General features: G+C 37.2%; 1 non-coding gene across 1 annotated transcript; it reads left to right on the top strand.

Moving 5' to 3' along the window:
* Positions 1-426: 426 nt before the first annotated feature.
* On the top strand, positions 427-499 carry TRNAK-CUU (transfer RNA lysine (anticodon CUU)). The gene has a single exon. It is a non-coding gene; the product is annotated as a tRNA-Lys (tRNA).
* Positions 500-16,703: the final 16,204 nt, after the last annotated feature.

Genomic DNA, 16,703 nt, shown 5'->3' with positions numbered 1-16,703 from the left:
GCTTTTTAAGGATGTCATCACAGACAATCCATAAATAATAATTTGTTATGTGCCTAATGGTCCAACCCATACTTATTCTTCTACTACAACTGCCTCCCTTGCTGCCTCCTAATCCCCACCCCTCCCGTCGCATTGCCCCCTTAATTAATCCATCAACAGTAATTCCCTACTTTGTTCACCATCCTCTCGATCTGATTTTCCACCGCTCTAACAAGTGTTTCATAGTCCAACTGCGAGGTTTTCCTCCTGTTACACCTTTCAGACCTTATTGTCAATTTATCGTTCAGCTCTGAATGACCTCATATGTCCCAGCGTTTGGCCTTTGGCCTAAATTCTGTACTCTATCTATCTATCATCCTCTTGTGACAAAGGCAGACAGGCCAGTGAAGACCTGCTCATAATATATGGCGGGTGACACGTCATGGAGCCCGGCTAGCTCAGTCGGTAGAGCACGAGACTCTTAATCTCGGGGTCGTGGGTTCGAGCCCCACGTTGGGCGAGGAAACTTTTCTCCTTCCTTGTTTATCTCACGAGCTATCTGCGATGCTGTGGTATGTCAGGAGACATACATGCTCTACTGTTCGTGTCTTCATTAGTGATACATACAGCTAGACTCACTATTTTGCGAATCTTGACATCGTCAGCGATGCTGTTGTACTAAAGAAATTTTAATTTGTAACAAGTTATGTAGACACTTACAGCCGTCACTATTGATGTTATCGTCGTCAGTCTCTAGAGAATACAAGGTCTAATCCAAGGTCTAGAGAGTATTTGCTAGACCTTGGTCTAACATGCGCAAGTACTATAGCAGAGCTTTGTTGTTGGCGTGTGTATAGTGCGCGAAGTCAAGTCTGCCTCTCCACTCTTAGCGATTCATTAATATTTGGGATTTATTTCTATTTTACTATCAAATATTGTGAAGCAATGAGTAATTTTATTTACTGATTAAAATGATGTCAAAGGAATAGATTAATTGTCAGCCAACGACAAAAAAGCTACGAATCATTCACTCATTTTTAATGTCAAAGGAGGGAATTGTATGTCGGCCAACAAAAAAAATTACGTAAACAATAAAAAGCGTAATTGAAAAACTTACTGCATACCTTCAAGATTAATTTTCATTACAAAAATATATTCATCTACGTTTTTTATACAAACGCACTACATTAATTTACCGGGAAGTTCTATAAACAATAAGGAGAAATGAAACTCTTTATTACACACCTTTTAGATTATAGTATATGCAAAATGAAAATCCCCTACGTCTTTCTTTTTCTACGAACACACTGCATTAATTTATTGGTAAAAAAATCAGTAAATAGTTGGAATATCTGACTTCAGCGGACATACTCAAGATGACCTCTATCTCTTCACAGTTTTTTCAACTTACTGTATAATTTTGTAGGAGGAGTGATGGTCCTATTCAGATTTCGCATCGTAAAATATGTTCTACAACGAAAAAAATATGAAATTATATCAGTAGGAAGCGAAACCAGCTTTGCAATGTTCGCTGTTAATATTTCCATAGCCCCTTTGCCTGGTTTTGAAGAGTTTATGCCATGTTAAGATTTGAAAAGTTTTTTCCACCACTTTCAATTTCCCTTTGTCGACACTTGAAAAACATTAGTATAAAGTAGGCTACAGACTCTCGGCATTTTCACAGTCACTACAGAAATCTGAACTATAAATTATAATGACAGCTACGTAAAAAAGAAAAATAACGTGAAAGTATTTCTTGCTGATCTCGACACTGCGCGTGTGTGTAGACAAATGGTCTGTAAGTTTACTCTTGCTGCCTCAGGTCGAGATCGAAGGGACTTGAGTGAGTCCTAAGCCTCAGGAAGATCTGACGTCACGACCTGAGCTGTGCGGAAAAGGTCTTATTTTAGGTCGCGGATACTCTTGTATACTCTTGACCTTGACTGTCGTAGTTGTTATCATTGAGATGTCATCACAAAGATTGAGTACCGATGCTTAACGACTGATCCCGTAGGGGTTAGTGCCGTCAGTGCACCTCACGCGGTGCACTGTAGGCATTACTTAAGGTTCTTTGCAGCGTCCCTTCGGCCCCTAGCTGCAACCCCTTTCATTCGTTTTACTGTGCCTCCGTTCTTATTCTTTCTTCCATCTTACTTTCCACCCTCTTCTTAATAGTGCAGCTGCGAGGTTTTCCTCCTGTTACACCTTGTAAACCTCTTTATATTCTTTCTTTCTTTCTTAGCGAATGAATCTTCAAGAGACAGATAATCATCAGTATCACAAATCATAGAATAACACTGGAAATTGCTGTTCCTTTGATCATTTGATCGATCATCTTGTTTTGTTATGTCTGACTTTTTCTCTTGAGGTTTTAATGGTGCGAGATTTTTTCTGTTGTTGACTTTCAGAAACCGCTTCACTGTGCTCAATATAAGTACATTACTAATACTTATTATTAATGATATTGATATTATTACTAATAAACCCATTTCCTTAAAGTATTTCGCTTTATCATTTTAAAAGAACGGTCACTGGCGCTTTCTTTCTATTATTATTTCTAAATTCAGGCTTTGTACGTTATTGTCGTATCTTTAGGTTCCCTCCTTCTTACTTCACACCTATTTTCTGAGACAATTCATCTCAATAGAAAACTTGACTCAGCATTCCCTACATGCAATTCAGTTCCTACTCCTTCTACGATCTCCAATTCATCCACTTTTATTATAATTTACTTCTGTTCTCATCTTAGCTTCAATTCCAACGAAGCAGCAGCGAGCCTTTGAAAACATACTTCGATTCATTTAGGAAATGAATGTGATGATGTTTTCATGTTTTGATTGTAGGCACTCGCTCATCGTAAACGGATTCATGACATTATTATTATTATTATTGGTCATATTTATCTTTGTAACTCCACGCTCATTATGAAGCTTTATCAACACTTTAACTCCCCACCCAGCGTGGAGTTCCATGGCCAGTGCACATATGCATTATTCTAATTATTTTTAGTTAAGTTTCCCATCGCAGTAGTTGAGCATTTGCGTGTGTGGTCTTGATAATATCATTTATTTATAATGCAGGCGATTACGAGCCCTGGAAGATAACCTTCAAGACCTGAAGCAAAGGACAAGTTCCCAAGATATATTTATATTTGTCGTTCTCGCTGGTCTGTTATCGTGGCGGGATTTGGAGTCGAGTTGCGAGTGGTTCATCTGGAAGATTTGGTGTTTCGGGTGATAGATTCATCCTGAAATGCTCCGTCGGGTTTTCTTTATGATTGAGTAGTAATTTTCCTCTTTCTACGATGCTGTAAGTTTCAGTATTTTTTCTCTCTTTTTCCCATTTCGATCTCTCTATAATAGGTATAGTTGTAAAGCTAAAAATATTTCCATTTTATATAATGTGCATGCTATTCTTCTGAGATTGGTTTGGATAAGAAATAGCAGCTGGTTTTAGGATTTAAGTCTTAGTGAAGACATAAGCCTTGGTGTCACTGAAAAGAAACCTTGAGTTGTTGGGATTACAAGTGAGATACTGCTTTGAAAGTGAAAGCGTGACAGAATGTTCGCCAGGCTTCTAAGGAAAGACGAGAAGAAATATTGTTCCCATGTATTAGGGTAAAAGTGACAGTGGAACATATGAAGTACTGGGTCATGAAGTTACTTAGTATACCGGGATAGGTGTCTGAAAGAGTTCTATTTGGGGAAGTAAATCAGATGGCTGAAGGAAATATTGGTAGGAACAGTGTGGGCTTAGACGGAGAAGGGCCATGTGCATCAAGCGTTGTTATAAAACGTTTACGTGAAAATTTTGAGGGTAAAAGGAAACAAGTAAAAAATGTGCCGAAGCTTCTTCGGCGCAATCGAGTTTTCTGTGCAGCCGCTACAGCGTGTAATCCAGGCCACCGGAAATAGATCTATCTTTCGGTGGTCTCGGTATAATGCTGTATGAGCCGCGGCCCGGTGGTGGCCTATCCTATATCGTGGCCAGAAGCACGATTATGGTTGACTTTAACCTTAAATAGAATAAAAACTACTGAGGCTAGAGGGCTGCAATTTGGGATGTTTGATGATTGGAGGGTGCATGATCAATTAACAATTTGCATACCTTTAGCCTCAGTAGTTTTTAAGATCTGAGGGCGGACAGGAAAAGTTCGGACAGAAAAAAGTGCGGACTGACCGACAAAGCCGGCAAAATAGTTTTTACAGAAAACTAAAAGCTGTATGTGGCATAGATGGGCCCAGACAAAATCTTATGACGCAATTGAAAGAGCTGCAATGTCGATGATGCTGATGGCGTGTGGTATAGAAGGAAATTTTTCGAGTTATGTTGAGGCGAGATATTGACTGGCTTGCGGCCAAAAATGCAAGAGAGTATTGTATCTCCACAGGTGTTTGATATTTTCACGGAAAGCGTGACGCGAAAAGCAAGAGAGAGGACGGCAGATGTTAGTGCACCATAGTGGGATAACAAATTAGATTGTGACTGGAGTTTGCAGTGGCTGATGACTGTAGGTGATGCAGTATTGATTAGAGGTTATGAAGACAAACTGCCGAATCTTGTGAAAGCGTTTGCAAGAGCAAGACTTCGTAACCTTGTATGATCAAGAGTAAAATTTTAACCGTTAAAGGATCAAGGGAAATGGAGCGCTGAATTTTACTACGAGAAACAGAAGGAACCGATTGATTTGTAAAGGTATTTAGAAATGCATTTCACGATAATGATAAGATAAGAGATGTGGCAAATTGCATAATAAACGAAGCAAGAAAGGTGCCGTTGCGTGCGCAAAAGACGTAATCGATGGAAATGTGTGAAGGAATTGCTGAGCTAACAGTTTTATGAAAGTCTAATGTACATGGGGAATTATAATGAATGAAAAATGTTAAAAGTTGAGATGAATGGTTTGCTTAGAATATGCGGCGCACAAACAACTGCAAGGGTGTGGCAAATAATATGTGTAAAAAGATGTAAAGGTTATCTCAGGTGAAAGGATAGATCAGTGTGATTTGTAATGGTTCGTTCATGTGGAAAGAATGGAGGACGATACGTTGATGAAAAAGGTATACACTTCGGAATTGTTGGGGGAAATTTGAACACACACAAAGTGCTATGCATACGATTATATACACACACACACACACACACACACACACACACACACGTGACATGTCTCTGTAAATGAACTGCACAGGTAGCACAGCAAATGCTTAAATGAACATTGCTCTGTAACCAGTCCCAATGAAAAGATAAAAACAAAGACATTATCCCATTGCAAAGAAAACAAGAACTACAGGAATAAACACCACAAGTCGGCGCCCTAATAAAGAGACCAAATAGACAGAAAGATTGGGCGATTCAGATAGATACGCTGATGGATGCGGAGTCGCCGGGCCAGACAGCAACACCCACATCGCAACAGAAGACCCAGATGAATATCTCTCTCTCTCTCTCTCTCTCTCTCTCGAACAGCGTCCGTAAGACCGCGGCCACCCTCCTCAGGGGACGAAGGAGGGCGCAGTGTCCGTCGAAGGCAACAACGAAATCCAGGAAATATGAACTTTGAGAGAAGTTTGCGTCAGGATGGGAGAGAGGAAATATTGGCGTGACGACTTGAAAGAAAACGTGATGACGATTGCTAAATAAGAAGACAGGAGATGGGGCGAAATAGCAACAGCGGTGCTTTCATGGGCGGTGCGGGATTTGGAGCAGACCGCGACGAAATTTACGAGAAATATTCTCGAAAGGGAAAATGCAATTGCTAAATGGGATAAAAATAAATTAGGAAATACACCCAACTAATGAAAATAAAAATAGAAAGTTATTAGAGAGATATTAGAGTGTGCAAAACAACCTCCATTACCAAAAGGCTTCTTTAAGTAGATAGACTATAAATTCTAAAAGGTAAAATACATATATCAAGAGATAAGTTGAAAAATTAAAACAACGACAAAACGAACGGAATCGAAAAATCTAGAGAAGGCTCAGAAAAGCTGGAACTGTGGCATGAGGATATCTGAAGAGGGCCAAGGAATTTGAGAGAGAGAGAGAGAGAGAGAGAGAGAGAGAGAGAGAGAGAGAGAGAGAGAGAGAGAGTAATACATTTCCTCTCGGAGTTGAAGGGTAAGTGTGTGCGGTTGTGGTAACACTGGGAAGACGCATAATTCACCCTCTTGTTGTCCACCCAACATTGTGTCCCGTGACACTTCAGCCACCGGAGACGGACGGAAGGGAATGGAGGAGAGAGATAAAAAAAAAGAAAAGCAGAAAAGAAGAAGAAGGTAGCTTCAGTTATCAGAGACGAATGGAGAGGAATGGATACCGAAGACGAATGGAGAGAGAGAGAGAGAGAGAGAGAGAGAGAGAGAGAGAGAGAGAGAGAGAGAGAGACACGCAACAGCTGGAAAGGAAGTAAGGTCACCGGAGACAGAGTTAAGGGAACATTAAAAAAAAAAAAAAGGTAAGATCTTTGGGGACCGAGGGTAAACGGGCGGGCAGAGGAAAGGAAAAACAAGCAGAGGAAGAAGAGCAAAAACAAGAATAAGAAGAGGGCAGACACCTGACCTACTTCAGGCAAACGTAAAGGAAGGGAAGTGAAAAGAAAAAAGAAAATAAAAGATAAAGGAAAAGGAAGGACAGAGCGGAGTCGTGTAAGGTGTGGCGCGAAACTAAAGGCGTTGTCACAAGAGCACGTTTTCAGGCATCTTTCTGAATCTTTCCGGCGGACTTTGCGCTCAGTCGCCGAATTCTGTGACAAAATTGAAGTCGCGCGTGTTATTGCTTGTGCGACACCGTCTTTGCCAACTTGTGCGACTTGGGTTTTGCCAATCTTATCGGCTAATTGAAGCAAAGTCTCGCGGAAAGGTCCTAAAAACGGCAGCGATATGCTTTCGTGTGACAACGTCAAAAGCTTCTCTGAAGATGAAGAAAGATAGAAAATAAAGAAGAGAAAGGCAAATATATTCAGTGCAATATATAAGGAGTCATTATAGTATATATATACATACATATATATAAATTATATATATATACATAATGGATGTATGTGTTTGTATGTTACACATACACTTTGAAACGCATTGAGCAATTTCAACCAAACTTGGTATACATATGACTTTCCATCTTGGAAAGAACACTGTGGGGGTAAGACATCACTGGCACCAAAGTGAGGAGTGTGGGAATGGGGTGACATGTAAAAATAATAAAAAACGACAGACATTAGTGTCTAATCCATAGTTTTCGAGGTCGCTGAGTGGAACAGTGACGCTCCCCATGCTGTCAATTCCAAGCTCAGCCCCGATAGGAATGGGGTGGGTAGTTTAGAAGGGGTGAAAAATAAAATGTCGAAAATAACAGAGATTAGAGTCTAATCCATAATTTTCAAGGTCATTGAAATGAATAGTGACACTCCTGATGCCCTTTTAAGCCCAAGTTAAGCCTCGATAGAAAAGAGGGGTGAGAAGGGGTGAAAAATAAAATGTCAAAAACAACAGATATTAGTAGTTAATCAATAGTTTTCGAGGCTGCTGAGGTGAATAGTAACACTACCGATGCCCTTTAAGTCCAAGTTCAGCCACAATGGAAATGAGGGGTGAGAAGGGGTGAAATATAAAATGTCAAAAATGCTGGGCCATGTAACTGTAACTGAGGAGAGAGAGAGAGAGAGAGAGAGAGAGAGAGAGAGAGAGAGAGAGAGAGAGAGATTATTGGTTGTCATTCAGATTTTATATATATATATATATTATATATATATATGTGTGTGTATATATATATATATATATATATATATATATATATATATATATATATACTGTATATACTGTATATGTGTTGGTGTGTGTGTGTGCGTGTGTGTAGAAGGATGGAAACATTAAATTCCCAGAGGTGCTTTGGAGGTAATGCAACAAATCAATCATGTTAGTATTTAAGGATAGGCGATTCACAGAATAGCTGAAGTAATGAGTAGCAGGGCGTGAGCTTTAAGACTGGGAAGAGACTTGTAGTGCCTACGGAAGCCAGAGTTGGGAATGCGTAAAGGGATAGTCGAGTCGGCTCTTTGATGAGAGTGAAGCATGGAGATTGAAACTGAATGAGAGAAAAATGGTTGAAGCTGATGAGATAAACTGTTTGTGTGGCACACATGGCATAGTTGAGAAATGGGTAGAGAAAGGTAAAAAGGTTAGTATATGTGAAAGGATGGATTAGAATGGTTTGATGGCTTGGGCACATGTAAAGAAGGGAACATGATAGGGTGGTGAAAGTATATGATTTGGAAAGGTTAGGAGGGAGAAGAGGAGGAAGACCTAGAAAGCTTTCATAGTGCTTTTAAAATGGTACTGGAAAGGAGGGCTTCCATTTTCAGTGCGGAAGTACAGTACATGCTACATAAAGATGTTTGGCACAGTGCGTGAGTGGATTTGAACTTTGATGTACCACTGATAAGATTTCTGTTGAGGTGTGTAAGGCTTCTAATGTTGTGGAAGTTGAATTTTTCTACATAGGAGTTCATCCATGAATCAGCAGTTAGAGCATAAGTGTGATAATGTTTTTCTTTCTAGATCCCATTATTTAGGAGAAGGAAATCTTTAGGCGGAAGAGGAGCAAATACCTGAGGTGTTGGCTAGATTGAAGAATGAAGTTTAGGAACAGAAGGTTTTTTCATTGAGGTAGCACGTAAGGGCAAGATAGAGGTCAATAGGGCAGTGTTCATAGTGATATGGTTGGCATACCGAGTAAGAACCATGTGCTTAGGTATATGAAGTTTACCAGTTATTTTGGAAGTTTTTTTGCACAATAGTTCATCCATAATTTAGTTAAAAGTATCGTTTGATAATGATTGTCGTTTAGTTTTTATCTCCAGCTATGCCTTATGGGGGAAATGGCTCCTAGGTTAAATGAAAATATACCACATTTTTTAGACCTCTCTCTCTCTCTCTTTCTCTTTCTCTCTGTATCCCTAGTTGCAACCCACAGCAATCGGTTGGCCACCAAGTGCATAATTCCCTACTTTGAACGTAAGAAACTAAGTAGAATTAAGTGGACACGATCAGATGGCTTCTTTCTGACCGTAAACTAATGCCAGGGTTCTTGGATGTAAGGCGAGGGTGCTGTCACTTCACTAGAGAGAGAGAGGATGATTTTCTACCTCTGAGAGGTGATCTGCTGATCAAGTTGTTGCCTTCAAACTGTAGCCAAGTTTCTGTCAAGTTTAAAATTAGACATAAAATATGTTTGTTTGAATGGTATAAGAAGTCTCAAGGCTTCATTGGTACAGAATAATATTGTTCCTGTTACCGGGTGTCGGGAATGAGCAGGAGGTTTTCAGTTGGTTGAGAGAGGAATTGACAGTAAGTTTTAAATGGTCAGAATTCGGAGAAACCACAAGTTGAAGCTCACTACTCTTCGAAAGTTTCCGTGAACAGTTTCAATTACAGAAATTAACCGTTGTTCGATTATCAAACGTTGCTGATTCCTTTAAAGCATCGGTCCTCGCTCTCATTGTCTCGCACACGCGACGAAGATTGCAGTTCGAAATTAGGGAACACGGCAGTTTTGCTTAAAATGTTTAATGTCGTTGAGGGTTTTCCGGAGATGGTAGTATGTCGCCTTTTACAGGACTCTTGCACAAATTGTCAGTGTCATGGAGGCGTTGAATCTTAATAATGTAATTGCAGTTGCGTTCCGGTCCAATTGAGGAGATGATGTAATTGTATTGTAGTGTTGATGGTGTGGCATGGATTTATGCTGAATATTATAATTGAAGGAGTAGCGTGGGGTCGTATTGAGTAGAATTTTTGAAATCAGTTTTGGTGTGGAAATCGTTCTAAATATTTCGGAATTGAATTTATGCTGTGGAATCGTATTGAATAAGTATTACCAAAATAATGGTATATTGTGTTGAAAACTAGTATTAGAAAAGTTGTGATGTGGAATCTCATTGGATAGTTTAAATAGAAAGTGATATGGAATAGTGTCAAAAATGTTACGTTGTAAAATGGAATGGTACTTGAATGCAGTCACTGAAGTTGTGATGTTGAACAGCACTGAAGTAATTATTACATATATATATATATATATATATATATATATATATATATATATATATATATATATATATATATATATATATATAAATGAGAACTTATCATCCTTCTATAATGGTGGAAATTGATTGACATGGATTCTAAATACAGAACCTGAACTCAACAGGCATATTCACATCAGGGTCGATCTCAGCTAGTAATATCTCTCTAGATAGCCGGGTGGTCATAGCCATGGCCTGTCGTTGTTTCTATTCATTTATGCTTCCCATTAGGTGTAAGTTATTCCGATGATATAGTGAATTCATATATATATATATATATATATATATATATATATATATATATATATATATATATATATATATATATATATATTCATATGTAAGAATATTTTTATGAAAACTCAGATATAGTTATCTTTATGGCAAGGCATTAAAATGGTGTTTAAAAGTTGAAATCTAATTTTCCAATTTCTTACTAGTAACCATATTACCAAGTTCTTATCAAGCATTATGAATTCCGTACCAATATCCAAGCAGGGGAGAATAATTGTATTTATAACATATAATATTGCAAATAATAGAATAGTTTTGGTGCAAATGTTAATCTTTTGAAGGTGGTCTTTAAATGCAATGTTCTATCAGTGATTCTACCAAACAACGCTCTGACGTTGAGCCTTCTATGGTAACTTACGTTCCATTAAAAAATTTCTGTGATGTATATGTTTCAATGAATCATATGCTACCATAGAAGGCCCTCGTTGGACGAGTCGGTAGAGTTCTCGGCTAGCAGTCTGCTAGGTCCGAGTTCGAGTCTCCAGCCGGCCAATGAAGAATTAGAGGAATTTATTTCTGGTGATAGAAATTCATTTCTCGGTATAATGTGGTTCGGATTCCACAATAAGCTGTTGGTCACGTTGCTAGGTAACCGATTGGTTCTTAGCCACGTAAAATAAGTCTGGAGAGCTGTTAATCAGCTCAGTGGTCTAGTTAGACTAAGGTATACGTAACTTAACTTATAGAAGGCTCATCACAGAGCATTGTTTAGTAGAATCATTATTAGAACAATACTTGTACAGATCACCTTTGAAAGAGTAATATTGGCATCGAGGCTGCTCTTCTAGAGATCACCTTTGAAGGAGTAATATTTGCATCGAGGCTACTCTAATATTTTAGTTTTAAATTTTGTATTTGGAACTATTCTCCCTCTTGGATAATGCTAAAAATTCTTAATGAATGAAAAGGACATGGTAACATGGCAACAAGAATGAAATCGAAGCGGTTAAATTCCCCAATAACATTCTAATGCTTCATCAACGAGTAACTTTTCCCCTTGAATAATATATCTTTCTGTTGGCTTTGTCTTAATCTGAGGTTGTTCATGATCTTGTTCCTTGTAGATAATAATGTCATTCATTAACATTTAAGTTTCTTGGAAGTCAGTGATTCTGGCCCAAGAGACTGCTCACAAGTAACTGGGATTAGGAGATTCTAGTAAGCAGGATGGGCATATTTTATTTTGTTGATAAGCAAAAATATGAAATAAAAAGTATATATGCTCATCCTCTTCCTCGAATCCCCTAACACTATTTATTTGTAGGTAGTCTTCTAGGTCCTCTTATCAATTTCACTTTAATTCTTAATTTATTGTAAGTTAATTTAGTCTTACATGTCTAGTTAACCACAATTCAGCACTTTAAGCGGTAACAATTATGATAGCAGCATTTCTCTTTTGTTTTCACACTTAGAAAATCAAAGTATAGTATTGTATTTTTCTCATTATTTCTGTAAGTTCATATATGCCCTAATTTTAAGAGAAAAAGTCATTGAAATGGGCATCTATCTCAGGCATGAATAAAAAAAAAAAGACAAAGATGGGTGGGGCTTAACTACGAAGAAAGCGATAAACCCACCTTTTAAAGGAAAAGAGATTATAAGGTAAAACAAAAACAGGAAGAGAATTCCAAAGCTTGGCAGTATACTAATCTGTGGATTACCGATTTCCATACAGTAAGTGTGGGAACAGGTTGCTTAACAGGTGTTAGGGGGCCGCCTGTGAGACAAGAGAAGCCTCATTGATCAATCTGGCCATGCGAAATGTAGTGAGAATGGGGTCATTGAAGAGACGAATTCCACTTAGATTCAGTCTTTTTGAGTAAGGAGACAAAAGACATGAATCGGATTCATCCACCCCGTTATTAAAATAATAATAAAGGTAGTTCGTTATCAAAAATGTTTCCTTATTTTTCAGCAATATTCTAAATTTCCCCGTTTTCTTTCTATGAACCCAGGCAGAATTTTAAACAGAGATGTTATATTTTCTTAAATTACTTTCAGTATTTTGAATTATTATTATTATTATTATTATTATTATTATTATTATTATTATTATTATTATTATTATTATTATTATTATTATTATTAAAGAGAAACAAGTTGCCTCCACTCTCACATAAACCTGAGGTACCTTCGTATCCCAGACTGACTGTCCATTATTTCCTTCGAGCTGTTATACTTGTTCAGAATTTATTTTTACTTGATGAATTATCAGGCTTTAAACCTTCAAAAACCTTTTAATGCATCCATTAGCAAAAGTTTGACTGCCGACTTTTAAAAGAACCATTGTGTTTGTATGTTTGAAACGCCAAGAAAACAAGTTCCTTGTCACATATATTTTCTCTCTCTCTCACGGGTGATGTGATTTTGAAGTCTTGTCTAGAACGACTTGCCTTTGTACGTAAAGTGTAAAGCATTAAATTTTTAGAAGCTTCTCCTGGACCTTGACTTGTAAATAATAATGATGTCACTCCTCAAGAGATATTTTCGTAAAAGTACATTATCTGAATTGTATAACGTTACCGTAGGTCTCATCGAGTTTCCAGAAGAGCATTATGGAGAATCTGGTACTATAAATATAGTGTTAGATATCATAATGTTATCGAAGCCCCACACATTTTGCGGATTCTTTCAAACAGTCGCCCTGTCCGTTTGTTTCCATACGTCCGCCCAGGTTTTTTTTTTTTTTTTTTGCTTCTCATGATAATTATTAATTATTTATTATATTCATGGTATTACACTGTTCTGTGTTGCTTCAGTCAATAGTCATGCACATTTTTTCGTTCGCTTGAGGTCATTTGGTCGAGTTCAGAGATACTCAAGATTATTTTATATGTCACAGATTTTTCATTACTTCCTGATACCTTTCCTTGCGTTCTTGGTATTTGGGTATCAAACCTTGAATGCTGTGTCAGCAAATCAGACTCATATTGGCGATTACTATTGGCAAAGGTAACGTGGAGAATGACCAGGTTATCAGCCTCTGTAACCGTGTCTTCAGAATACGTTACTTTGTTGAACACTTTAAAGAATTACTAAAATGTGGATAGCATCGGAGAGCTACTTGTTCAGCTCAAACCAAAAGAACCAGTAGCATAACATTTAAGGCCAACCCGTGATGTTGCTGTTTGAATGCGTGGAACTTTCCGAATGAAATGTACATTGATCATTAACACCCATTTGCTCATTTGCCATTATACATGCAGGGTCAAAATTTGTACAAATTATTAATTTTTAGCTGTCAATCATTTATTTTTTATGTGTAGGGACATATGTTTATTAGTCTGGAATAAATAAATAACAAACACAAAATGGGTAAATGTTAAAATCTGACTGCAAATAGTAGAGGCTAAAATAAACATAAGGGTACTTTATTTGTATGGTTTATTTACTTTAAAAAAGTTTCATACATTCAAGTAACATTCAGAACTGTCGTTTTGCTGCAAAATCAATTTGTAACAAGACCGTTCTTTTAGGCTAAAGTTACTTTAATGGTGTTAAATATGTAGATGTATTGTGAGAATGCGTATATTTGTAAAACATCCATAACACACACACTCTTTATGTATTCCATAATGTGCAAATATTCTTCATGAACGCTAAACACACGCTGAACCAATCGTAATTTTCGTCGGCTCAGCCATTTCCGTACCATAGAAATAATCCCCGACATAGCAGCTTCAGCAATACGGTTATATTTATTTGGACCATTCTATAGCCCAGTAAACTCAGCGCGGGAAGGATGCCTTAAACACATGAGAGTAAAACAGAATCATCGCCATTTCCTTTGCAGTTATTAGAGGTGTTTTCTACCAGATGGTATGCCTTGCCGAAGGAGCCATGGTTTCAACTTATGAGTTGATAGTTGGCAGTTACGTTATTTTTCTATATCTGCGCGTAATTCTGTTGTACATAATCTGTTCTATATACCTTTACGTAATTCAACGCAAGCATGAGACTTTTAACCAACGCCCAATTGCAGCAGGAGCGTAGAAAGTCGGAGCATGAAGAGAGCGTTGGCAATGGTCAGAGGGGCGGAAACGGTTGTAGTGAAATAGCTATCATGACCCCTACATACGCTACTAAATATTACGAGAGGGGTGTGTATGTGTGTGTGTGAGGGTTGAACGAGGGGAAACCTGCGTGTGAGGGGAGTTTCTGCCTCTGCCATTGTTGCTGTTGCAACTGATGAAAGGAAGCGAAATCGTGATTGCATGGTGAAACTTTTTTGTTTTTTTGGGTTCTGATTTTAACTTCTGGTCGTTGTTTATGTCCTTCAATTGAAGATTTAATTGAGTTTACAAAGACAATTACATTAAAGAAAATTGTTTGTTGTTACTTTTAAGGATATTTTTCACATCTTAAAAAGTTTATTTTGAAATATTGAAGCTTAGGAATGTAAAACAGTTCCACCGATGCATTATTCTTTATAATTCCGTTTGATTATGGCATGTGAGGGGGACTGGATGTAAGTTGAAGGGCAGTCGTACAGATATTATTTGCATCATGGCTAGAAAATCTTAGTTGAAATCTCATGCATATATCTTATTTGTAACATGCTTGGGCACTTTAGTGTAGTATTCTATTATTTTAATTTATATCAACTTTTTAACTTTCTGCTTTTGGACATTGTAGAAAGATGCAGAGATGTTTATCAGAAAAATTTTCATCAGTCATTTAAATAGGCGATTAGTATCTAACGACAATGTCTGTCAAACAATTGCAGTACAAACAACTAAATGACCTGTCATGAGGACACGTTGTTGCGGAAGTAATTTACGAGTAAAGAAAAGTGACCATTGCATGCAAAAGTTATGGGCAATTGCCATTTACAGTACAGGGCAATGAAGGCTCCATATTTTCATGATTTTATGTTCATCTGTCTGTAGTCGCTCAAATAATAGTGCATTATCAAGTAAAGTTTGAAGACCCATTAGTTCAAGGCCTTGCTCACTGACTGACAGTTTACTTATTTATTTAATCTCTGTCCAGGTAACCATGACCCGGATGATATCGGATGCCACAAAGACGAGTGTTATTTCGTTTTTAAAAAATCCTATTAAGGCAAGTTAAAGGAAGGAAGCAGAATGACGACAAATGTAAATAATCTTCGAGATGATCCAAGATCGCCTAATAGGAATGTCCTTGGACACGCGCCTCAGACTCATGAGGGAAGTTGCCTTTGGTCCACAGGTTTATAAAGGCTTCTAGAAGTATTTAAAAAGTCGTTTATTCAGCATACGGGGAACGCTTAAGAACTGCGAAAGCTGATGATACGAAGATGTCGGAGGAGCCAAACAAGAGAAAACTTTGAACAGTTTGCTTCTTCATGAATGATTACGAAGTCAGGTTAATTTTTCCGGACGTAACGGTTAACGGTTATTTACAGTTATTGTAGAATAACAAGATTCCAACTGTAGATGTTTAGCTATAGCAGTTGGGAACACCAATGATGGAAATTGTTTCCGACTCTAGACTTGGATGTGTAAAAGCTATGTAAATTGTTTCAGTTGGCATTGAAACGCATTCTTTTCATAGTTTGTTGGTGTGCAGTATATATATATATATATATATATATATATATATATATATATATATATATATATATATATATATATATATATATATATATATATTATAGATATATATATATATATATATATATATATATATATATATATATATATTATATATATATATATATATATATGTATATGTTATATATATATATATATATATATATATATATATATATATATATATATATATATATATATATATATATATATATATGTGTGTGTGTGTGTGTGTGGGAGAATGGGTGGATGGGTGCAGTTGCATTTACATTTATTTGTACGTGTGGGGCCTCGACCAAATACCGTAACTAAACTCAGACAGATGAAAAGAAAGAAAACACTGAGGGATTTTAGGGATGAAATGAGGTCTGCCAGCGATTGGATGCTTATAATAATCGAGGAATATTTGGGAAATTCCACAACTCTTGAACTAGTAGAGTCAGCAATTCAAAAGATGTTCCACCTGGATGCCATTCACCAACTTCCTGAAGAATAAATAATTAAGAAAATATAATTGCGACTGAGCAGATGGTTGGCATTCAAGATTTGACCATTTAAGATAAATGAGAATGATGAAAAGAAGAAAGTGATTTATGTTAACGTCTTGTTCAAATTGAATATAAAATTCAAGGCATTTAAAATTCTGATGGGTTACTGACATAAAGTAATGTATCCTTTATTAGCAGTTGTTGAAGTCAAACGTGTGCGTTCTCACTGCGTGCCTCATGCTAACATACTTAATGTACCATACTTATTGTACTTGTTTGCAGATT

Source organism: Macrobrachium rosenbergii, chromosome 18 (genome assembly GCF_040412425.1).
Source record: "Macrobrachium rosenbergii isolate ZJJX-2024 chromosome 18, ASM4041242v1, whole genome shotgun sequence".
In the NCBI taxonomy this organism is placed as follows: Eukaryota; Metazoa; Arthropoda; class Malacostraca; order Decapoda; family Palaemonidae; genus Macrobrachium; species Macrobrachium rosenbergii.
This window is presented reverse-complemented; position numbering and strand designations above follow the sequence as displayed.